Raw genomic sequence first — 26,592 nt, 5'->3', positions numbered from 1 at the left:
GTGACATAGGAACTATTCCAAATAAAACACAATAATTTGAAAGTACATCCCTTAGCACAAAGAGACGTGTGGAAAAATCTTAAACCATTTTTCAGCAATCATATTGTTGATGGTAGTATTAAGCCTGTTAAGTGTTAGCCATGTGGATGTTATTGAAAACCAGAAAGTCTGTGAGAAAGGCAATAAAAATAAGGTTAAATAAAAATGTGGTGTGAGGACAGTATTATAATATTTAAAAGAGGGGCTTTTCTTTCTTTTTAGAGACATTGATGTATATACAGATGATATACTATCTGATATTTATTTCAAAATAATCAGGAAGGTGGAAAGGGAAATGAGTGGGTGTATAAAAGAAACAAACTGACTATTAGTAGATAATGGTTGAACTGGGTTATGGTTACGTGGAGAATTAATTATATTATTGTCTCTACTTTTGTACATGTTTGAAATTTTCCATATTTTCCTACATGGATTATATTTATTATATACATAAACATAAGCATGTATTTTATGAATATGCATATGTTGATCCACATTCTAAATGTTTATACACACACACACACACACACACATAAGTAAATATGCCTGCTGTTGCTGCTGCTAAGTCACTTTAGTTGTGTCCGACTCTGTGCGACCCCATAGATGGCAGTCCACCAGGATCCCCCGTCCCTGGGATTCTCCAGGCAAGAACACTGGAGTGGGTTGCCATTGCCTTCTCCAAACATGCCTAGTAAGAACAATAAACATGTATGGATTTTTGATTAACCCAGTTGCCCTGTCATTCAATTTATTGGCATTGAATTAGTGTTGCCTTTTGAGTAATTATCCCGTTTCCTGTGGGCAGCAATGTCAATCACAGTCATCAAACAAAGCACACTCACCTTCCCTTTGGAATACTTACCTACACATATGGGAATTCCATAAGAAAACAATAGACATTCCAGCAATTCCCAGTTTTCTAGTTAACTTCTCAGCCCCAACCAGTCCAGATTTCCTGAGGCCCAACATGACGTAGATGTGGAAATCACAGTACTGAGTGGATTGTGGGCGTTCTCTTGCTGAATTTGTGCAACAAGTTTGAAATATGTCACCACTGACACCAATTTCTTTCCCAGGCAATGCCAGATGCCTCATAGGTTTGTTCTAATTAGATGTTGTATCTTTTTGCTTTAGTCTTTTACTCACCAAATTAATTTTCACATCAGTGGTAAAGTTCAATCACACTAAAGCATGACAATGAATCATATAAACCACGCCTTCTCCGCTACGAAGGAAGGAGTAAAGATCTGGAGAAGGAAACCGGGTGGGGGATGACTCTAGCCGAAGCCCTCCTGTGGCAGACATCAGCCGGAAACATAGAGGCTCCATGCTAACACTTCTGTAAACTCGCTCGCCTCTTCTCTTCAGTGCCAACGTGTCAGCTATTACTGTGTCTCCTTTCTCACCTTCAAATCACACTCTTAGTTTTAGATATATGTATGTTTATTATGTTTATGCATATTTATTCATGTTAGGGGCTAGGTGTTGATAAACTTTAGCAGAATGGATACATTTGTTTTGCCTTGACCCATATAAAGGATAAATCTCTGTCTGTTGTTCTCTGTCTTCCATGGGCTTTTCCATTCTGGTTTGTTGTCCTATCCTAGGTTTCCCCCAGAGCTTCAGAATAGGGCTTTTGGGAGAAAAGAAAACGCTTCAATCATTATGGCTGCCTCCCTTTGAGCCCTTTAGTATTCACTGCTCTGTCTAGTAGTGTTAATACTAAAGTGAAAGTGAAGTTGCTCAGTCATGTCCGACTCTTTGCGACCCATGAACTATAGCTTACCAGGTTCCTCCATCCCCGGAATTCCCCAGGCAAGAATACTAGAGTGGGTTGCCATTTCCTTCTCCAGGAGATCTTCCAAACCCAGGGATTGAACCTGGGTCTCCCGCATCGTAGGTAGACGCTTTACCGTCTGAGTCACCAGGGAAGTCACGTTAATACTAAGAACAGTTTATTTTTAACATTCCATTAAAAATAAAAGAATGGTGAACATGAAAAAGAAAAAAGAACAGTTTCTTCTTCTAGTGAGTCTGGCATGGTGTGTTACTGCCAAGATCTTCACCAGGAGAATCTCTGGACCACAGCTTAGAAGGCCAACAGAATGTACTAGAAAGCAAAAGTAGGTTGTTGGAATCAGGAACAAGCCATTAGGTTTTAAATTTAAAAGAAGTGTTTTACATTTTACACATACCTTCAACAATTTACATTCTTTGTAGTTAAAGTTTTAAAATCTTGGATTTGGTTACTGGTTTACTGTAACACTGATTTGAGCTTATCCCATGTCTAATTGCATGAAACAGATTCGGCCAAGAACCTTTCTATAAAACCCATATAATACTGAATGGTTATTAGATAACATATATTTTCTATTAAAGCTAAGGTGCACCCCAAGTAAATTTGCTAGCAGTACTACATAGAACAAATGAGAAATTTGAAAGCAGAGCATTGACATCATGAATATTTTCTGGCTATATACTTTAGGACTTAATTCAATAAAATATTATTCATCATATGAGGTTTCAATGCTAGGATGCCTAGAAAATACAAAACTGAGAAACTTTTACATTTATGTTATGTTTAAACCCAAGATTATTCCGGGAAAAGGTCTTTGTCACTTGTCCAAATTCATTTTGACTCTTGTTATTCTTTGCAATTGACAAAACTAGCTATTGTCAGCTTTTAGAAGTACCTGGTTTGTTTTCCAGTTACAAATGGAGTCATCCTAATAAGTCATGAGCACCGTGTACAGCTCCCAGTAGTGTAAAAGTGTTAGGTTCTTGGTTACAGTGTAAAATAATCCACAGTTTAACTGAGTACTAACTGTGAGATTATAGTTATTCAATTGTAGTGAGATAGATAAACATCTAGATATTTCAGATTAAAATATTAGAAAGCGGTTCTTTCTCTACTTGTGTAATCATCAGAAAAAAAGAAGGTATTAACTTAGAGTATTTTGCAAGCTGTCTAGAAATGAAAATGAAGACATAAAGATGTATTTACTAAAGATGATAGATATGAAAAAAAATAGAAGAGCCCTCAAGCATGATTTTGTTTGAACATATGTCTCTTAAGGTCATTTTTCATATGACTATCCTACAATTCTGAGATAATTAACTCTTGATTGGGAAGAAGTAAATTTAACAAAGAAACTTCACCAGATTTTATTCTTGATTCTACCTATAACTCCTCCCACTACAGTTAATAACAAAATAACACTTCAGGCTTGAACGTTTGGTTTACTTTGACCCATCTTTTCCATTATCCAGTCATCTTGTTGGACACTGGTTACTACCGACTCTACTGCCACGCTGTCATTCACAGCCACTCCATCTTTTCTAGGTTTACAGTCAAAGTCCTAGTCCAAGTGTTCACTGCCTCTCGCCTAGCCTTTTGAAGCAGCCTATGATTGTGCTATTTAATTTTTCCCTCTTGTCCCTACACATTGCCCCTCAGTTAATATTCCTATAAAATGGCTTCAATCTTGCCATGCGTGTGACTTAAATAAGAGATGGTTTTAGCAGCATCCAAACTCCAGAGCCCAGTAAACTAGGCTGCCTGCAATATGACCACTGCCTTGGACAGCTTCCTTTGCATGTTTTTAATGCACTCTGTCTTTCGGGCACATTAGGGTAACATTCCATACAAAGAACACATACTGTACAGTCCCATCTCTGAATCTCAAGCCTTATGCTTTTGGTCTCTTTGAAACAGCAACTGAAATTCTTAAAAACCATTCTCACCCCTTATCTCATCATCCTAATAGGAAGCACTGATTAATATAATCATCTTGCTTGCTTGCTTAGATCATCTGTGCCACTCAGAATCTTTCTAAACTTATGTACAGACAACTATTTTGACTTGACCTGGTACTCGTGATAAAATTACTTGCCTCTTATCACTTAATACTCTAATGGAATTTTAAATTAAAATAGATAGTGGACATAGACTAGATTTCATCGTGTTTGGGAAGAAAGAAATACAGAAATTAAAGTCAAAGACATTTTTCCAGCTTATAGAGGATTGAATCTGTTTCTCATACAGCAGCAAGAATCTATATGGACACAAGCACAATCAAATCTATCACATAAAATGTAGAACAAGAAAGATGAATTATACTCTGATCAGAGAGAACAAGAAGAAATGTTGACCTGTTCAAATATTCTTGCACAACTTTCTTTGGTAGCTCAATGTGTTCTTGGAAAGAACCCTGTCAATGAATCCAGAAACCAAGGTTCTGGTCCTAGTTCTGTAACTGAGTTAATATGGGACTTCCAGAACATCTCTGTGCACTTTGTCTTTTTATGAAACAGATGGACCAGTTCTGAGTCCCTACCACCCTGATCAATTGTATTAGAATTCATGGGGTCTATTAAAAACTGCGTCTCCCTTTTATACAAACACAATGAATACTGTGCAAGACAAAAAGAATGGTTACATTCTTTCTGATTGAGTTAAAATATCTGATATGCATGCTCCTTGATCTTTCATAATACTGAGCTTCAGCAATCACCAAATGCTTGAGTTATTATGGAATTGAACAGAAGATTGACAGTTTCTTCCCAGGCCATCCCCTCTTCCCTTTTCTCAGGCCAATCAGAATCCTTCTCCTACTTTTAGTCATGAAGAATACAACCCTCTTAAACACCAGTATATCTGACAAGGAAAATGGTTTTAGTGTGTACTCTCTAAAATCTAATGTTGCTTAGGTGCAATATTCACCACATGTTTTAGCAAATGGGAGATGATTCAAAAGGCAGATTTTTCTCAGAAACAGAACTTGTGTGCCTTAAAATCAGTGGATTTGATAATACCTCTAGTCACAGGAAGCTTAAAACAGTGGGTTCCCAGCAAGCTATTATTACCTACTCTGTCTCCATTCTGCTCTCAATGGTCTAATTGATATAATTGGTATAAGAGGAAAACAACAGGAATACTTAGGACTGAAACTATTCACTCAACAGTGGAGGTTATTTAATAACTTTCACTTAGCAAACCCCTTGCACTCTCCACAGTAGCAGTATATATTCTCATTAACAATACCTTTCATCCACTGATTTCCCAGAAGTGTTAATGACACACTCTGTAAGTAATTGCTACACTTATCTAATTTTCTTTCAGGTAATGCAGCATGTTTGTCAGTTTAACTGAATAGGCTCATGAATAACTTTATTTTCTCCCATCTTCTAAAATGTGAAAAGGAAAAGGAGAAAACATCTATCTGTGGACATCCTAATTATCAAGTGATTCCTAAACCACTGACAGGTGATTGCTCCCTAGCTTCAGTGTTTGCACTTTAGGGCAGGTTTGAATCTCTTTTCTGAAGATGTTGTTGACTTCACCCGTAGGTGTGCTGTGACTCAGCTCCTACAGGGGACGATCTGTGCTCTGTTTAGGTAAAAACATTCAGGCTCCTTAATTTCCAAAAAGAATAACAACACTGCTGCTTTACTGTTTGGAGGATGCATGTTTCTTTACAATTAATAATAAAACTTGAAATAGAAGCCCTCAGTCATTCTCCAGAGAACTCCCATCAAAAGTGAATTTCAGATTAATGATATTCAAAAGACATCCTTAAAGCAGTACTTATGCCAAGTTTTCACTTTCTAGCAAGTTATAATCAGGAATGCACTTGGACTACATTAGCTTAATTCCCTTCCCAACTGCCTCCAGTGCCAATAGACCAGCTGTCTCCTTCAAAGGTTGCTCCCACTGTGTGGGGTACCACCACCACATTAGAGTCCACTGTTGTTTCTAGTGGTGACTACTATCTCCTTCTGAGTTTCACTAGTTCCTGCTGGGTACCACCCACTCCCTAGGGTAGCACTGCAGATGCCACCACTGAAAATGCCAATATAGCAAAAGTATAACACCAAATGGCACTCTGCTCTGGAATCAATTGGTGCCAAAAAGTTTCCTAGAGCATCATGAAAATGGTATTCTGATGGGTATCTCCCACACATTTGCCAGACAGTTTTCAAATTCAACAGTAAATTCCATGTGGGCTCAAATATGCTGCATTGTCATTTTAAATGCAAACTACCTCATCTCCTTTTTCAGAAGCAGGAGAACAATATTATAAATTCAAATATAGGTAAATATCCATGATTTTTTTTTTTTCATTTGCAGGAGAAATGCAGAAGAGGCTGTGATCAGAGTCAAAATAAACAGATTCTCATGTGTGTTATTTGAGAGTATAAAAGTATAATTTCCAGAAAGTTAAATAAATGACTCTCCTATAAATATAAAATCTACACATGTGAAAAACTTAATAATGAGGAATCTAGTAAGATGGCAAAGCTAGTTCCAAAGACATTTGAGGACTTGGATATTCATAAACATTTTTTTAAAAACAAAAAGAGAGAAAGAAAGGAAATTGGGAGGAAGTGGGGAAAGGAGAGAAAGAAAGATGAAGGGAAGGGAAGAAGGAAAGGAGAGAGGGAGGCAAGGAGGGGAGAGGGAGGGAAGAAGGAAGGAAGGAAGATTGTTGGGTTAAATAAAAACTACTAGTGTGCTATAGGGCAAAGGCAATCAACTTTGAGGTTATCTTTCTTATTGGACATAAATATATAATTAACATGTTTTGGGGCCAAATTAAATAGCAAATAATGAGTTGAACGTAAGAGCATACTGCTAGAGAATTAAATACTCACCTGGTAAACTTGTTAAACAGGATCTTAGTAACAAAGGATATGCCTCCCTCATTTTTTACTTGGTTTTAGGTTTTAGATAATATTTATTTAAAGTCTCCCATTTTGGTCATAAATAAGTTGCAAAGAGTGTTCTTGATTACACTGAAAAACAAAAAGGCTGGCCTCATATTTTGGCTATTACTATATGCAGGACAAGAAGAGTTAATTACTCCTGTGAGCTTCCTTGAATTTGCTCTTGAAGTTGGAGCTATTTGGTATCAAGCAACTACTGGAGCCAAAGGATTAACTTCCTCCTGGACATTTTTATCAAGAATCTCAGATTTAACTTTCAGACACTTCTAACCATTTGCTCTTCTTCCCAAGGAGAGTAAGTCAAACCCAAGAAACTTCTCATCTGCTTCTCTTTCCTCAAAGTTCCTAAATGAAGCCAAGGTCCCCGGCCTGGCAGGAAATGACCTTCCTCATTCCCTGTGAACTGGAACCCAGTGAGCCAGGTACTGAACTGGAACCCAGTGAGCCAGGTACCAGGCCTGCTGTCCTTAGAGGATTTTGCAGGCATTAACTTCATAAAGAAAGGCAACCCTTGTCTCTTAATGGTGAGGTTCTCATAGCTGATTAAATGAGTACTCCTCTCTAATATGACACACCAACTACAGCACTTGCACAATCATTTTGTCCACTTAAATACTGGTAAATAGGAGAATAGATTCTTACTGAACCTGAAAGTAAATATATTGATGTGAAAAGTAATGAAGCCCAGTATTTGTTTCAGAATTCTGAGGAATCAGTGAGAATCAGATAGGATTTAAAAAAAAAAAACAAAAAACATGTTTCATTTCAGTTACAAATCATAGTCTACCAAATTGAGGATTTGAATTGTGGTGCTGGAGAAGACTCTTGAGAGCCCCTTGGACACCAAGGAGATCAAATCAGTTGATCCTAAAGGAAATCAACCCTGAATATTCATTGGAAGGACTGATGCTGAAGCTGAAGCTCCAATACTTTGGCCACATGATGCAAAGAGTTGACTCATCGGAAAAGACCCTGATGTTGTGAAAGATTCAGGAAAGTGGGGAAGGTGGCAACAAAAGATGAGATGGTTGGATGGTATCAAGGACTCAATGGACATGACTTTGAGCAAACTCTGGGAGGTAGTGAAGGACCAGGAAACCAGTGTGCTGCAGTCCATGGGGTTGCAAAGAGTTGGACACAGCTTAGTGACGGAGCAACAACAAATCGAGGGTTAGCAATAAAACAAATAAGAAAGCAAGGTGCTTCCTTATATACTAACCAGAAAATAGAACATTAAAACAATAACAATAATTTTTAAGGAAACACTCACAGTTAATTTTTTTCATCAGTTTGATGTAAGTCATTCTTATTCTGCTAGATCTTAGGTCAGCCCTGTTTTAACAGGATCATTTCTTTTGATTAAAGAGACTCAATTTGCTGGGATTTCAGAAAGCCATCTTAAAGATATCCCAGCTCTCAGCTTTAAGTCTATACCCACAATTTTTATTGAAATATCAACAGTTAGGGATATCAGGTAGAGTCCTTTTCACAGGGCTCTGAGAGGGCTCTCTATTTGGCTGAAAAACAAATTCTAGCTTGAAACCTATAGCAGACCCTTCAGACAAGCATCAGTGAAAAAGCAGAAACCACTTGTGATAAGGCTAAAGAGTAACAGTTAATCTATTGTAGTAACTAATAATAACAAAATGGAAGAAAATAAACTTCTCGACTTGGCTGCAAAGCACAGCTTTCTGATCAGGCCCTAACCAATGAAACAGCCAGTGATAGGGTACTGAGGGCCTCCAACTCAATTCTGCAGGGTGTATGATCTTTTGAACATTTATATTAATAACATGTTATATACAAAATCAATGACATGGAAGGCCAAGCTTCTCTTTTGATTTATAGCTCTCGCCATCCGGCTCTTACAATAGTGTTGAGCTAATTAACAAATATTGAGCCTCCCAAACTAATAATTATTCTCATCTCTCTTTTTATAAGTGAAATGACAATGTTTTATAATTGTCCAGGGCCTGCCTGGAAAATCAAAGACAGGGTGGAGAAATATCAAAGGCAATTTTAATTTCAAAAGATATTTGAGAACTTAACTTTTCCAAACTTAGGATCTGATTTTAGGGAAGCAAAATCAAAATGATTTTGAGGGGATATTTGGTCACTTGGTTACAGTAGAAGGATGGGTACCCAATAACAACAAATGGTTGTAGCTTAATGACCTGTTAAAATGACAGGATGGTATTTTAAAATACACATGGAAAAAGTAACACAATCATAAATAATTCTTTTAGAATTTATAAGCTTCAGTTATTTATCTTTTTAATAATTAGGAAGGTAAGGCCAGTAGAAAAGTAAAAACTTTCTCTTGAGAATCATCATCTCTATGATATGGGCTGATAACACAGTATTTAAGTATGGCTGTATCATCCCTCAATAAGAAAAGACTAAATACTTCTCATTTTAACAAAAAGAAAACCTCATCTATTTTTAATCAAAATATTGTTCGACAGTAAAAGATTCACAAGCTTATTAAAGCATGATTTAATGGAAGAGCCTATCAAAATAGAGTCAGATTGAAGGGAAGTGCTGAGGCTAACCACACCTTTCCACAGCCTTATGTGTTAAAATGATGATTTGCAAACTCTGCATAAACACAGCCAGAAGTGGCAGCTACCTCCTCTTCCCTTCTTACCTGTTCCTCCTCTCTTGAAAGATCTCCTTGATGACATAGTGGGTCTTTGGAAGGTAACTAAATTTCTCCAGGAGCCAGATAGGTCCAGGGTCCAGTTTTACAATGAAGAAATTTCTCCAAGGTTGAGGGCTTCATAATCCCTGCAGATATAAACATACAGCTCCAGAATTAGCCTAGGAGTTAATCTCATAATGTAACTCCTGTCTCTTGAGGAGATAAGTTATATTATTCTTTCAGAAGGGCACAGTTCAAGTGATTGCCTTCCTCAGTTCCCCGTGAACTTTGAATCTGCTCTGCTGTATAAATTGTGTGAAATTTTATAGTGCCTTAGTCATCTCTTAAGGGCTATGTACTCTGTTATACTTACCAATAAATCAGGTTTCTTTCTTTCTTTCCAAAGTGGTGTGGAGAGGTTTTTGTTGGCAGTATTTTATATACTTTCCTAACATTTTACACATTTACCTTTTGTTCTTCTCTCTGCTCTTGCATATTATGGATCAACTTGATATTTTATTCTAACACAAATTTGCTATCTTTTCCCCTTAATACACAAACAAACAAAAAAAGCTTCATTACCTTACACATACCGCTGATGGCCTTTACCATCATTATTCCTTGAATAACCTTATGCACTAAGGATACTTAATATACTTATATAAAATCCTAATATATAAATATATATAAACATACTTCATTGGTAAAGAATGCTGCTGCCAATGCTTGCCAATGTAAAGATGTGAATTCTGTCCTTAGGTCAGGAAGATCCCTTGGAGTAGGAAGAGGCAACCCGCTCTGGTATTCTTGCCTGGAAAATCCCATAAACAGAGAAGCCTAGTGGGCTATAGTCCATGGGGTCACAAAGAGTCGGATACAACTTAGCTACTAAACAACAACAAAATACATTTAAAAGCATATATTATGTATAATCACATATAAAAATTGAAGAAAAAGCATATGTGTGTATATATATATATATTAAATTAAGCTGGATCCTGAGATATCATATCAAGCTGACCAATTATATAATTAATAATGATACAACTTTACTGTTACAGGAACATTAGATAAAAATTTAAAAAACAAAAACATAAAATAACTTTTAAAAATAGAAAAAATGTTAAGGGAAGAAATATTTGTCAGACATATGTATGTATCCTTGTGTGTGTGTGTTAGCCGCTCAGTCATGTTCGAGGTGAAGTGGGAAGCAGTTAAAAGGATAACCAGGGCTCAGAGGAGAGAGTAATCATTTTTAAGAGATTGATTTCCCCTTTTAAACAATTACGAGTTTTCAAAAACTATTTATTTAATACAGCAAGTGTTGAGATTGTAAATAAAAGACTAATAAATATAATAATGTTTCAAAGATGAACAGAGGTTAATGCCTGCATCTGAGTAAGACTTTTAAGCGCTTGACTCCAGCAGTTCTGCGCAGGGAATAGAAAGAGCTAGTGAGGAGGAGAGGACCAAACTGAGCTCCCTGGCACTGGCTAGGAGCAGCAGGCCAGGAGGATGGCATCAGTGGAGATAGACTGGTGTCAGCCCAGTGAAGGACAGTCCCTGGGAGGGGAGACATCAGAAAAATCACAGCAGACATTACCCTCTTTTGCTCAGCAGATATAAAATAGAGAGCCCACTGTATTGGGGGCTTTAATGATGATACAAACAACTGAAATTCTGTGGCTAGAGACTTTTCAGCTGTACTATGAGTGAAACAGACAGCGGATTGTGGTTAAAAATGGGGTCAGTAATAATAATGGTAGGAGAAATAGAAAATAATATTTAGCATCTATTATTCAATAACTAGGTAGTCAGGATAGAAACTGAAGAGACCTATATCCCCTCATACCTGCCTCTGAAGTAACTAGGGAAGAAAGACAGTGCTGGTCCTCGCTGGAAGTGTGTTGGTCGCTCACTCACGTCCTACTGTTTGTGACCCTATGGACTATAGCCCACCAGACTCCTGTGTCCACTCGGGAAGCCCTGATCTTCACTGGAGGCACACTCCAAAGGAGAACGATGGCTTGACCAAGGTGGGAGAGAAAAGGCATCCTTGGCTGCTTCTGAGATCCAGAGTGAGGGGCTGCCACACAACACAAAGAAGCAAAATGACCTCTCAACCTTCCCTGTCCACATAGAAAGACTAGGGCATCCATGCCATGGGGATAGAACAATTGCTTTTGCAGAACGAAGGCTCAGAGGAATTCTCTCTGCCTCTACATGTTGATCCACATCATGCTTGATATTTCAATAAAGCTAATAAATAATAATAACTGATATTTATTAAACACTGCATTCCAGGAATGGTGTTAAGAAATTTACTGAAATTTTTTATTTTTAATTTTCAATATAGTTTTTTGAAGTGGGTGCTTGATCATTAATTTTAGAGTTATCAAGGCTCAGGCAATTTGTTCGTGGCCACAGAGCCAAGTAAAAGTCAGAGTGAGAATCCAACTGATGGTATTAAATATGTTTAACTTTGAAGTCCATGTATCGTACATGGCATTTATGATGTTTTGTTAAATGAACTTCCCAAAGTAACTCTAGTTATTATTTTTCCTCTATTTAAGATATTCCCAAGAAGGAAAGGAAGGCTGTAAGAGAGAGTGTTAAAGGTCCCATGTGATCCCAACAATACTGCATAACACTAAATATCTGGGGACCTTTATGAGCATTTTGGGAGATGAAAGTACTGGCTATGGCATTTCTATACCTGAGAACAGGTATTCACTTCACACAGAAGTGAAGATCATTTATATAATCCTTCACACAACTTGGGTGTTTAGTCAGCTATTTATTGACTGCATGATTGACTCAGGTTTATGTGGCAGAGTTAAAAGTTATTAAGATAACATCTAGAGCTACACATTCTCTTAATGAGGCAACAGGGTGTTTTTTAGAAGGGGACACCTTAATAAGATATTTGGGACAAAAGTTGGGTCATTAGAAAACCAAGAGGGAGACCTAAACACTGCTGTGTTATGAATAACCAGGATTTGGAAGCAAAAAGAAACAGAGAAGAAAACTACATGAGAGTTAAAAGAGCGAGAATACACAAATAACGTGGGATAAAGCTGAAGGATTTCTGAAAACAGGAAGGTTCAGTTTTCAGTTACTTTGGTATGTGGGTCTGAACATTAGTCCCGGCACTTTTCTCCCGAACTTTCAGTCACGTCTGCCACCTCTCCTTTGTGGTGCTTATGCATGTTTGTGCACATGTGCAACAGTGTGTGTGTGTGTGTGTGTGTGCCCTAACAAAAGACTAGGGTACTATAGTGAGATACTCTACAAAATGTATTATCAAGGTGGAAGCAAGAACTCAGCACCGGTGATGCTGAGAGGCTCAATAGTGGAACAGAATGAAAATCCATCAATCTCATCTTTCAAGTCAGGGTGGCTCCAGCTAATAAAGTCACAAGTAATTCATGGCAGAGCTGGTAGGCCAAAACAGAAAGCAACAATGTTGAATGTAAATTTATGAGTAAACAAAAAGATAGTTGGAGGAAATACAACAGATTTTCATGAGAATAAAATTTATCTTGTAACCTCATCAGTATCTTTCAATATTTAACCAAAAGGATATTAGTCATGAAGCTGAGCAGACTTCTGTGACTGCATGGATATACTGATGAAGATCACTGGGCTATCAACAGCACAGCACAACAAAACTGTATATTTTATATTCTACATGAGCATGTAAATACCTTTGATCTGTAGTTGGTTAGCAGTTTTTAAGAGAATAGAAAAGTAGGAGCAGTGATGAGGCCGTTTTGGCCCTGGTTTCACCGACATTTGACCTTATCCTAGGGTCACAACCTGGCCTGCTTCTACCAGTCACTCATCGGAATAAACACAGGTTGGAAAATTCCATGAAAGCTGGCAACACCCTGAAACACTTCTCTCACTGTATAGAATGGCAGTTCTATTAAAGGTATAGGCAGGGCGATATGGACAACACAGCTGTGTTGTTTGAAGAGCCATACACAACTCCAATAATACAATCTGGCACGTGGTACGGGGCCACTTTTACCGTGTTCCCCAACCTTTAGAAATCACTGTGCTCAGCATTCTATAAAGTTGGCCACTTATCATCAAGCATCACTTGCTGGTTCCATCATCCAACACATCTCACATGAAGAAGGGTCTCTTTTGCATTATAATGGACTTTTTCACAATATGAAGGTGAGAAGAAATTACTTGATTTGATCAGGGTTCAGTTCAATTCAGTTCAGTTCAGTTACTCAGTCGTGTCTGATTCTTTGCGACCCCATGAATCGCAGCACGCCAGGCCTCCCTGTCCATCACCAACTCCTGGAGTGTACCCAAACCCATGTCCATCGAGTCAGTGATGCCATCCAGCCATCTCATCCTCTGTCATCCCCTTCTCCTCCTGCCCCCAACCCTTCCCAGCATTAGGGTCTTTTCCAATGAGTCAACTCTTCGCATGAGGTGGCCAAAGTATTGGAGTTTCAGCTTCAACATCAGTTCTTCCAATTTGGGTCTGTTTTCATTTATCTTTTAAAATATGTTATTAGAGTATAGTGATGTGTTTAATATTTCATATTAATTATTAATTAATTAATATTTCATAACTAGAGTTATGCTAGAGGAATAACATTTCATTATCTAGAATATAATTGTTCTTTACATCTGGTCCCATCACTTCATGGCAAATAGATGGGGAGACAGTGGAAACAGTGACAGATTCTGTTTTTGGGGGCTCCAAAATCACTGCAGATGGTGACTGCAGCTATGAAATTAAAAGACGCTTGCTCCTTGGAAGAAAGTTATGACCAACCTAGACAGCGTATTAAAAAGCAGAGGTATTACTTTGCCAAAAAAGGTCCATCTAGTCAAAGCTATGGTTTTTCCAGTAGTCGTGTTTGGATGTGAGAGTTGGACTATAAAGAAAGTTGAGTGCTGAAGAATAGATGCTTTTGAGTTGTGGTGTTGGAGAAGATTCTTGAGGGTCCCTTGGATTGCAAGGAGATTCAACCAGTCCATCCTAAAGAAATCAGTCCTAAATATTCATTGGAAGGATTGATGCTAAAGATGAAACTCCAATACTTTGGCCACCTGCTAGGAAGAACTGACTCCTTAGAAAAGACCCTGATGCTGGGAAAAACTGAAGGCAGGAGGAGAAGGGAACGACAGAGGATGAGATGGTTGGATGTCATCACTCACTCAATGGACATGAGGTGTGTAAACTCTGGGAGTTGGTGATGGGCAGGGAGGCCTGGCATGCTGCAGTCCATGGGGTTGCAAACAGTCAGACACTACTTAGTGACTGAACTGAACTGACTGATTACATTGTATGTGTTTTATTACTGTTCTGGTGGACACCTTGAATTATATAAATAGCTCTAAGAATATATTGAACTGGGAACCATCCATAATTCTTTTTATTCATCATCTAAACATCATAATTATGACTTAACAGCAGACTTTAATGTCTTTGCTCTTAACTATTACTGACTTTCTGAAAGTGATTCTCTTTGCCCCTCCTATTTTTCCCTCTTACCTTCTTTATCTCCTCTTTCATGAGGGATAACAATTGAAAGCAGATAACTGTTGGGTTTTTATAACATAGCCACTGCAAGGCAGAAACAGAGTCCTATTGTTCTTCTCATTTTAAAACTACAAGTATTTTCAGGTCTAATTATCCAAGTCTTTATTTAGAAAGTCCATGACTTATTTGAAGTGGTAATAGTTTTTTCATCTACTTTCTTTTCTATCAAAATGAAGCAGAGGGTGACTGAGACATCCTCTGATGGGTGTTGCCTTGCAAATGTGATCTCATTTCCCAATGACACATAGGACCTGGTACTCATATTGTGCAGCCCTCACCAACCCACTGAATCAAAACCTGGGGGTAACTTCTATGCCTTATTTTTAAAATACCACTTTTTCAAAGACTGGAAAATTTCTACTGAGTAGAGTTGTCATTTCAGAACCAAAAGTAGCCTGATGTAGTTAGAAATTCTGTGAGCAGAGGATGTGCATCTTCACTGGTTCTCAGGAATATCCTTCCTGCAGTATGACAGGGCATATTGAACCACTGACTCTTGGGAGGGAAAAATGTCTAATTTGTTGCATTTTCCAGTTTCCTTCAGGGTAAAGCTTCCCTGATACCTCAGTTGGTAAAGAATCTGCCTGCAATGCAGGAGGCCCCAGTTCGATCCCTGGGTTGGGAAGATCTGCTGGAGAAGGGAAAGGCTACCCAGTCCAGTATTCTGGCCTGGAGAATTCCATTAAAGTCCATGGGGTGGCAAAGAGTTAGACACAACTGAATGACTTTCACTTTCTGTCTTTCACTTTTACTTTCAGGGTAAAGACTGTTGACATAGCTGATTTCAAGCTGATGTCGATGAACTTGGAACTGGGATCAGTGTGCAGTAACATACTATCATATTTATTCCACATAGATAGCATAAGTATGAATAACCTCAAAAACATAGATACTGGTAAAATGTAGTAAAACTATTAGAAAAGGACAAGCTTTTAGTATTGATCACCCTTATCTTTAATATAACTTAATTAATTGTAGGTTTATATCATTCAACTTTTAATTATGAATCTGCCTTTAATGTGGGAGACCCAGGTTTGATCCCTGGGTCAGGAAGACTCCCCTGGAGATGGGAATGGCACCTTGCTCCAGTATTCTTGGCCTGGAGAATTTCATGGACAGAGGATCCTGGCAGGCTACAATCCATGGGGTCACAAAGAGTCAGACATGACTGAGTGACTAACATTTTCATATTTTAAATGCAGACTCAAAAATTCTTGCAAAGTTAACAGTTGGTCCTTGCAAGTTGGTGCCAGCTAGCTTTAGCTCACCACTGGCTTTTCCCCTCTCTCTCAATACCTGTTCTATCTCAACACTCAGTGGCTGAGGATGGGAGGAGAATTAGCAAATAAATATGTATCGGGCATCTAATGTTTGAGGCACTGTGCTTAGTTATTCAGAGATCTTAACAAAAATAGAATTTTGTTGTGCATTTACTATAGACCAGGTTCAACACTAGGCATTTTTCACATATTACTTCATTCCATACTTAAAACAGCTATGAAGTGGGTGTTAATATACACCTTACTAAGAAGACATCTATGGCTTATAGAGGGAAGAAACTTCACTCGGGCTATACCATCTAGTAAGTGTGAGTTAATCTAACAAATAAGGATTAACATTCAGGTGAGTTAGACTTCACATTCTCATCATGTTATTTACTCTCATAGTGAATTTGTCAGGCTGATTTTTACCCTGTGTTCCACAGATGAAGCATGTTTTCAAGAGTAGAAGAAAGGACCGTCCCTTCAAAGCTCACCATTCGTCCACCACACTGTGTTCTCTACCTTGACCTCAACATGCTCCTTTTGTTAACAATTAAGTTATTTAATTAACTGAATTAGATTTAAGTTGCAGAATTAAGGAGTTACCTTCCCAACAAAAACATTCATATATTAAAACAAGTCAAAGGGAGGGGATAACAGTCAAGACAGAACAATAGATCTATAACCATAAATGTCAAGCAACAGCTATGAGCTAGGAGAGATCAGATTTTCAACAGCCTGGGTGTCCTAATACTTTTTCAACAATGTTCTTTATTCCACCCATCAGAGAAAGAGGTCATCACTCAATATTTGAAATGAACAGCTTATCACTGTTTAATCTAGTCATGCTGTAAAGTCACAGCATGACTATTTGAAAGTTCTAGCTTTTCTGAGCAAAACCAGAGGTTGATGTTATATCTGCTTGGCTTCCGTCTTTCCTCCTGAAGACTGGCTCCTCAATATGATGGAGAAGATGGCTCCCAGAAGCCCCCAGCTTCGTACCCTCCTGGTATGTGATTTAAGGGGCAAGAATACTCCTACTTCTGGAAAAAAGGAACTCAGTAGTCAGTCTTGCTGACTGGTTTAAATAGTATGCCCTTTGCTGGATAAACTTGAGAATCCACAGAAATAAAACAGGTGAGCCCTGAGTCACTGCCCTACCTCTGTAGCAGGGACTGAGAAACAGGTGACTAGGAGTGGGTGGGCAAGAGTGGGCAAAGTAACCTTCCACTGAAAAATGGTAATGTGAAGACTTTCTGAACAGCCCCAAATGATAACTATCATGGTCCATTATAATAAATTTTATTCTTTTAATGCCTTCGGTATTTCTCATGCCTAGTAGCCTGATTATTGGTCTAGTCTTATTTAATATTGTCAAGGCCTTAACCTTGACAACTATCAAATATTATTTGATACTGTCAAGACTTTAATCACAGAGAGAATAAAAGTATTAAAACTAGCATATTTTCTAGGATGACCACTCTATTATTACATAATTTTCCCTGGGTTTATATAATTTAAAGTTGCAAGTAGTGGATTCCTTAATACGTTGACAAACAGACAGATATACTTGGTAGAATTCCCCTCCTAAACTCCATTTAATGTCTGAGCATGGTGTTTTACCATTACATGTCCACACATGGGAGGGATATTCTGAAATGCAGAGAGTGGCAAACAGCTTCTGGACTGAGCCTTGAAATAATCCAAGCACTTTCCACCATGGTGCCACTCACAGATCCTCTGAATAAAGACTAGGTTGAAGCAGAGACTAGAAGAAAGAATCCTTTTTTCTAAAGATCCACCAATGCCAAAGAATGAGACAAATGTCTCCTAGAAATGAAAGTGGGACCAGAAAGAAAATAAGTATATTCAAACTTACATTTGCCACATAGTAAGATGTAAAAGGGCTTTCCTGGTGGCTCAGTGGTTAAAAAGCAAAAAAAAAGTAAAAAATCTGCCTACAGTACAGGAGATGTAGGTTCAGTCCACTGGGTTGGGAAGATCCCCTGGAGAAGGAAATGGCAACTCACTCTAGTATTCTTGCCTGGGAAATCCCATGGACAGAGGAGCCTGGCAGACTATAGTTCATGGGTCACAAGAGACTCAGGCATGACTTAGTGACTAAAAAACAACATCAAGATGTAAAATATAGTATGTATTCTACGTCACTGGTATAAAAATAAAGTGCATGAACTCATTCAGTTCTTCAACTAAGAGGTATAACCACATCTTGCTCATGGTAACTTCAATAGCTTTCTTACTTTTATAGTAAATTCGAGCTTTCTGATCATCATGTAGGTGGACAGTATGGCAGACAAAACTAGGAAGGAAAGCAGAGGACAAGAGAATAGTCCTTCACAGTAAACAGGGTAAGCTCTGGGGACCTGTCCGTGGTGAAAACCTTGGCTTCTACTATGAGCATGTTATAGCTCTTCATTTGACAGACTTCTCAGAGATTAAAGATGGCAGAAATAGTGTGATTTACACTTAGCTCATAGAACCTAAAAAAGCATTGTCCTCAATTTCCATCTGTTCCATTGTTATTTACCCCCCTCTTTTTGATTCTGAACGTGGAAGGAAAAGGTAAGCTTGGGCTGTGTACATAGCACCTGTAGAGAGTCACTCCTTTCAGGGGCAGTGGTCACCATCTCCAGGCATAAAGACCAGATATGACCATACCCATCAGGAAACACACCATAGTACACTGGAGTTAGGATCTCCATTTTTGGTTTGGCCAATTATATGTACATGCAGGAGTTGTTGAAGGGGAGAGTGAGGAAGAATCTTCATTCCTGAGGTTCCTGTACTCCTTGCTTTGACACAATCATAGGGGAGTTCAGATTTTTTACAATATTAGTGAAAGTCCTAGTGATTAGTATCTAGTTTCATGAGTGTCAAGAGGAGAAAAGAGTGTTAGCATCTATTTTTGTCTCAGGAAATCTCCTTGAAGACTGGGAGATAACTAAGGGGAGATGACACAGTCTAGTGAAGTCTACTTTCCATATGAAAGCTCTCAAGGCTAGTCTCCCTAACCCTCAAAACAACACATTTTCATGCACATCTATACACATACACATACCACACTGATACGGTAGATACAGAATCAGAGATCCCTTGTTTGTCCCAGAAAGGAGAAGCTCTTTCCAAATTCTTTACTCATATAACTGACACTCAATACAAGCTCATTGATTGAAAGCTTTCTCAGAAACTGCAATTGTGGCCAAAGGATATAACTGTAGATCACATGTTCCCCTTCCATGAAAGAATCTTTTTTTTTTGCATAATTAAAATGGAACAAGGAATTTCAAAATCTAAAAAAAAAAAAATCCTGAAACATAACTCTTTCACAATTATTGGGCTTTCTCAAGTTTTGTTTTCACAAACAAAATCCTGGATATGTAAGCTAGACTGAAATTAGATGAGATTCTGAGATCTCAATTTGGGTGGCCAACTCTTTGAGAGATATGTGCACATCTGTGTGGAATGTGTGAAAGGGGCTAGGTGGGCCTATAGCGATTGATTTGATGGATGGGGCAAGTCAATCGCTCCTTATGGATCCCTTGGTGCTGTTTGAGTTGAACCAGACTTCCCTGACTCACAGTGATGTTTTCAAGGGAGCTGTCATTTTGCTGACAGGTTTCAATGTTTCCTTTTTGTATGGTGAAATTTTGCATGTTTATTAGGCACCAAAGTCTTCTCCAGATTTTTCTTAGGGAATTAGAATAAACAAACTGGAAATATTTGAAGAAAAAAATAAGAAAAAGCGTACTAAAACAAATGGATTTCACATAGTACAATGCAGTGTTAAAGAGGTTTTAATGGTACCCTTGTGAGTGATTTTTGTGCTGAGCAAAAAAACACCCAGAGGTTTACTTTTGTTTAAAAAATAAATACTTATTGAAGTTTTAGATTAAAAAAATAGTTATTTCTTAAGCTTTTAAGTTTAGCCAAGTGTTATTACTCTATGTCTAGTAAATTCAATAAAGAACACTTTGAAAAGGTTCCCATTGAAGAACTTAGTTCAAAAATTTTAACTGCATTTTATATTTCATTTCCTTTTCAGGCACTTTGTTCTCTGAAATAAATAAAATTCTCTTGAATATTAAATTTTTTATAAATGTAACTAAATTGAAAACATTGTGGAACTTGGTATTTTTTAAGTTTCCAAACAGTATGTAAAATACGATTTCCTCTTAACATCACAAATCTTAATTAATAATTCAATTATGGATTTTAATTTTAATTTTCAAGGCTGTTGCTATAATGAACCAAAATTCTGTTAAAAAGTAATCAAGAGTTATTTACTCATTGTTTTAACACAAACATATTTACAATGTAGTCTGGATTCTCCTAAACACTTTGATACTGAGACTTAAATCTTCACATGGTTGTGAGACAATTCCATGGAAGTCAATTAACATCCATGTTAACAAGGATTATTTACACCAATGATTTTAGCCAACATCTGGGAATATCAGGACAGCTGTTCTCCATGATCACTGAAGAAACTATGTAATGTTAGGAATTGTCTTCTTAGCAGTACTAGAGGGTATTAACAACCAGAGAGCTTGGCTATAACACCATCTGGAATCTTATCACCAGCCCTGATCTCTTTGAAAAGGGTATAAATGGGACTGCTACACAGTCTATCACCGTTGAGGTTATAAACATCAATGAATTCTGATATCAACTAATTCTGATATCAGTTCAGTTCAGTTCAGTCACTCAGTCATGTCCAACTCTTTGCTACCTCATGAATCACAGCACGCCAGGCCTCCCTGTCCATCACCAACTCCTGGAGTTTACCCAAACCCACTGATATCAACTAAACATCAATTCAGATTACTATATTATTTTTTTGGCTTGAATTACATGTAAATGGCTAATAGTGAAGACTTTTGAGCTTGATGGAATTCTGAATTCTCATAAATTAGTTTCCTTAGTGTAGCTTAGTCTTACATGGACAATATTCTCTGCTAGCATAAACCTATTCTAATATCTTCTGGTCTTCTCTTTGGTCTTCTGACAAGTCATTTTTATCACTTAGTGACATAATTTCTGTGTGTGTGTGTATATATATATGTATATATGTGTGTGTGTATATATATATATATATATATATAGTGTATACGTACATATGGGCGTCCCTGGTGGTTCAGATGGTATAGAATCTGCCTGTAATGCAGGAGACCTGGGTTTGACTCCTGGGTCAGGAAGATCCCCTGGAGAAGGGAATGGCCACCCACTCCAGTATTCTTGACTGGAGAATTCCATGGACAGTATACATATATGTGTGTGTATAAGTGTTTCTGTGCTGTAGACCTAAAATTAACACAAAATTGTAAATCAACTATACTTCAATTTAAAGAAAATTAAAAACAAGCCTCTTATGAGAGGCTAAAGTCTAACTGGAAGGACACTGGACAGTGTCTGAGTCACTGAGTGAACTCATAAGAGTCCCTAATCTTTCTGACCTGTTTGCCTGGGAATCACCCTACCTGCTTCATGGGAATGTTATGATATCAAAAGATAGAATGGATGTGAATGGACTTGTGGTGAGTGGAGTCCCATACTAACATGTACTCTGTTACTACCAATGGTGAATTTGTGTATTCTGCATCTCTACTGATGACTTCCCATAGCATTGGTCCCAGTACTCTGAATCAGCCTGGAGAAATGTTGTTAGGCCTCTAGATTGTGATATCAGAAAGATAAATACCAAATCAGCATGCATTACTAGTCTATACTTCTTATTTCACTGGTATTTCCAAAAGGTCAATAATAGAGAATTCTGGTACATACATAAGCACATGTTCAGTTCATATTTGTATTCCCTGGAATAAAAGAGAGGCAATTCACTTAGTGTTCTTAAGTGAATGTTGCGAACAAGTGTCTGAACTAACATCCTGTTTTCAATAAAGAAAAGCTCATTTATGCTTATTTTCTATGCTGATCTTTGATTCAAATCAAGGTTTCAGAGACGAGATCAAAATGCAACTAAAATCTAAAATAAAGCCATGAGGATCCTTTAGTTTCTGGGAACAATTTTAAAAAATGACTATCTTGGACTAAAGAAAATTTAAGTACTAAAAGATAAGAATGAAAAAAGTAAGTATGATGGAGAGTTTTCAAAGCAAATTTGAAAGGGGCACCAAAGCAGCTGTGTTGAGTGGAAGAAGTCCATGGACAAAAATTTGGATGTACAGCTTGATGGTATGATACGTTATGAGAATATAAATACAGAATCTGTACCTTTACAAAGTTATGTTTAGGTTGGGTATCCTCTCATACTGGTATGGTCAACAAAATCCATAGTCTGAAATGAGTTTAAAGAGATGGTAATAAGATGCCTAAATTTTAATTCCCAGGTTTAATATTAAGGTTTAAGAAAATGAGCTTGATTTTTACCCAAACAATACCTTTGAATTGACAGATTAAAATCAGCAGGTAAATCAGAGTTTTAAAACATGAATATGCAAGTACTGAGAAATTTTATGCAACTTATGCTATTGGCTTCCCAGGACTATAGTAGAAAATCAAGCATCCAGATGCTGACTATAAATTTCAATGCATTATTTAAAAATAATACAACAGGAGGGAGAAATGATTCACCCCATTAGGCATTATTCAGGACTTAAGAGTACTGTGTATTTGTCTATTTGGGGGTCTCAGAAACTTACAAGTACACATAAAAATAAATTAAGTGTCCAAGAAAAAAAGTAAAAACGAAAGAATGAGAAAACAAACCCTTTAAGTGACCATTTAATAAATTATAGTTATTTATCTTGGATATAAAAGAACTGTCTTCATTTATTTGAATGACGAAAATGTGACTAGAGTGTTCCATTTCCTCCAGGCCTGAAAAAAGGAAATTGGGAAGAAAGGGAGCTTAGCTATGAGGAAGAACTATCTGCCTATAAGTGTTCTTAAATACCAACTAGATTACTGCCATGGGAAGGCGTGGGCTAGTTTCACCAAGGACCTTTACTTTCAGGAAGGAAACTATCTATCAGGGAGTTTATCACATAAAGCCAGGCCATATTTTTCCTGAAATCTTTTTCCAATTGAATGTATCCTTGACAGAAATATTGCTGTTTCACAGGAAAATGTTCCAAACTGTGTTTCTCCCACTCCAGTACACCACCCCCTAAGAAGCTGCTTTGTAGCTAAATAGTCTGTGTATCAGAGTACGATTAAAGTTTCATTAGTCATTAATAGTCTTAAATAGTCCCCTCTCTTAGGGATGAATAGTCAAAGAAAAAAAAAAAAAACGTACTAGGAATGAGTCAGAGACAAACTGTTCTTGGAAGAATGTTCAGTAAATTTAATCATTTTTAATGCATATAGTGATGCTTTGATTTCCAATTCTAGAATTCAGCTGTTACTAGGAGACTGTCTTGTCTCCTGAACAAACCTTACCAAAGTAGACATTTTCAGAGTATATTGGATAAGCTCGGGAGGAGAAAGGCAGGCAGCATAATTCTGTCATCAAGGTCACAGCCTGTTCTTTGAGATTACGAATGCCAGCTTGGTATGACAGTGCACTCCGCCCACTCTTGCCATGCCAGCCTCCGTGTCAATGCTGAACATATGGGCTTTCAGCAGAGGCTGCCTGCTCCATCCCCAACACTTCCTATGTCTCCAAAGAACATCATGTTCTTAGAGAAACAAAGAAAGTCGTTCTTAAATTCTAGTACCCTAAGCCATGTAGTCTATGTTTACAAGCCTGACACCAGAACCATTCCAGAATGAATCCAGATCTAACTGTCCAGTTGGCAGGAGTCTATTTTTTTTATGGAGGTGTAATCATCAGCTACCCAGAATATCAGTCTCTCCAAATGCGTCACTCACCCCATGGATCATATATAATTGGATTGACCAAGTGTCATAGTCAGAAAGATTTTGGAAGTCTTCTATTGCTGTGTGTGTGTTTGTGCATGTGGACACTAAGAATTCAGACAGCTATAAATGAATTGTAGAGCTGCATGGCTTGGGGCCAATAGGAGCTTTGTTTGAATTAGGGCTCATATACAGAGTGAGAGATAAAGATTTATCTCTAAGAAGTTGAGCAATAAAGGTCAATCTTTCTTTCCAGAGAGAATACTGGAGGAAATGGATGTACACTCTGGTTGTAGAGAATCGACGACCACAAGCTTTGTCTAACACTTACCAGAAGTGGAGAAGGGAGGAAAGAAGGCAGGGATGGTTAAGAAAATTAACAAAGAAAAATGATTTTGAGAATAGTAAGATGTTCTGTCAGTGAACTGATATTTCTATCCTAGACTCTCAACAGAATGGTGACATTTATGAACTAAAAAAAGCCTAACACACAGAAACCTAGACAGCACATTAAAAAGCAGAGACATTACTTTGCCAACAAAGGTCCATCTAGTCAAGGCTATGGTTTTTCCAGTAGTCATGTTTGGATGTGAGAGTTGGATCATAAAGAAAGCTGAGTGCTGAAGAACTGATACTTTTGAACTGTGGTGTTGGAGGAGATTCCTGAGAGTCCCTTGAATAGCAAGGAGATCCAACCAGTCCATCCTAAAGGAAATCAGTCCTGAATATTCATTGGAAGGACTGATGGTGAAGCTGAAGCTCCAATGCTCTGGCCACCTGATGCGAAGAACTGACTCATTGGAAAAGACCCTGATGCTGGGAAAGATTGAAGCCAGGAGGAAAAGGGGATGACAGAGGATGAGATGGTTGGATGGCATCACCAACTCAATGGACATGAGTTTGAGTAAGCTCTGGGAGTTGGTGATGGATAGGGAGGCCTGGTGTACTGCAGTCCGTGAGGTTGCCAAGAGTTGGACGTGACTGAGCAACTGAACTGAACTGAACAAACAGAAAAAGAGCTGTATTTCTAAAGGTGAGATAAAATCTAAGGATAGGTAAGGTGTTATGAAAGACCTGTCACTGGTAATAGATCATAGTTTCAGTCAAGTGATTGCTGGAGAGAAGCTGAAGAGCCTCGCCTTAGCATTACAGGAACCAGTAACGTAGGGATGGAGATTGATCAGGTCACAACTTGGACATGCAATATATGTGATGGCCTTGATGAGCCAGCAATGCCGTTTCAGAGCACACACATCACACCCCTTGGGTTTCTTGCTCTTCACAGAGAAACTATTTAACTTGCTATGAAAATTTTCAAATTTATACAAGATTTTAGTAAATTATATATTACATTCTTGCACCAATCACAAAGCTTCAAAAATTTTCTACTCATGGCTAAACTTGTTATATCTATAGTTTCCATCCCTCAACCTACCCTGGATTTTGAAGCAAATGCCAAGCATATTATCCTTTCATCTATAAATATTTCAGTATATATCTCTAAAAAAATACAGGTTCTTTTTAAATTTAAAAATATTAATATTTAATATCATTTTAAAATATTAACAATAATTGAAAGGAAATTTTGAGGTAAGTGAAATAAAGCTTCCTCAAATTCCTGGAAAGGACTGAGGCAGACAATTGAATATAAGCTTTAGTAGAACTTCCCTGTAGCTCAGACAGTAAAGAATCTGCCTGCAACACTGGAGACCTGGGTTCGATCCCTGGGTTGGGAAGATCCTCTGGAGAAGGGAATGGCAATCCAATCCAGTATTCTTGCATGGAGATCCCATGGACAGAGGACCCTGGCTGGCTACAGTCCATGGGGTTGCAAAGGGTCAGATATGACTAGCAGCTAACACTACTATTCGTATGACCTTTTACCCTAGGTTAGTGGAACCTGGGAGTGAGGCTATAGGAAGACTTAGTAAGAGGACTCGGATATTAGGTTTAGATACTCTGTTCTGAAAATGCATAAGCAGTAATGGAATGAATTTACCTTCAAGAAGAAACAGCATCCCTTGGCTTTCCAAATGTAAAAGGAAACCAATTTATGTTTTTCCTTTAGTATAGATCTTTTTCTATTGGCCCAGTGAGACATAGAGACTGATAGATAAGCAAAGACTCTATTGCCATTACCTATAAAATAATGATAGGTATAATCAGTAATGTTTTGGCATGTTAATGCAACCCTCTGTAATAAGCTGTGTATGAAATACTACAAAAAGTGGCCCACAAGATCACTTAGCTGTGTTCATGTTATAGGACCTGTCTTATCTGGTAGATCTGCAGTTCTGGTGTTGTTGTTTCTTAGTTTCCAATACATGTGTGACTCTTTTGTGACCCCATGGACTGTAGCCCACCAGGCTTCTCTGTCCATGGGATTCTCAGGCAAGAATATATGAGCGGGTTGCCATTTCCTTCTCCAGGGAGGCGATCTTCCTGACCCAGGGATCGAATCCAGGTCTCCTACATTGGCAGGCAGATTCTTTACCACTAAGCCACCTGGGAAG

At 37.9% G+C, this 26,592-nt stretch overlaps 1 long non-coding RNA gene across 1 annotated transcript in view; it reads right to left on the bottom strand.

The window, feature by feature from the left end:
- Positions 1-6,147: 6,147 nt before the first annotated feature.
- The window catches only part of LOC145516587 (uncharacterized), a 588,280-nt gene continuing 567,835 nt past the window's right edge, over positions 6,148-26,592 (bottom strand). Inside the window, exons 8-10 of the long non-coding RNA XR_014061525.1 lie at positions 10,103-10,217; positions 9,413-9,552; positions 6,148-6,834 (exon numbers count right to left, since the gene is read on the bottom strand). This is a non-coding gene — a long non-coding RNA (uncharacterized LOC145516587). The remainder of the gene's footprint in view (positions 6,835-9,412; positions 9,553-10,102; positions 10,218-26,592) is intronic.

This window comes from Giraffa tippelskirchi, chromosome 8, assembly GCF_054371585.1.
Source record: "Giraffa tippelskirchi isolate mGirTip1 chromosome 8, T2T-mGirTip1v1.2.pri, whole genome shotgun sequence".
NCBI classification, from domain to species: Eukaryota; Metazoa; Chordata; class Mammalia; order Artiodactyla; family Giraffidae; genus Giraffa; species Giraffa tippelskirchi.
This window is presented reverse-complemented; position numbering and strand designations above follow the sequence as displayed.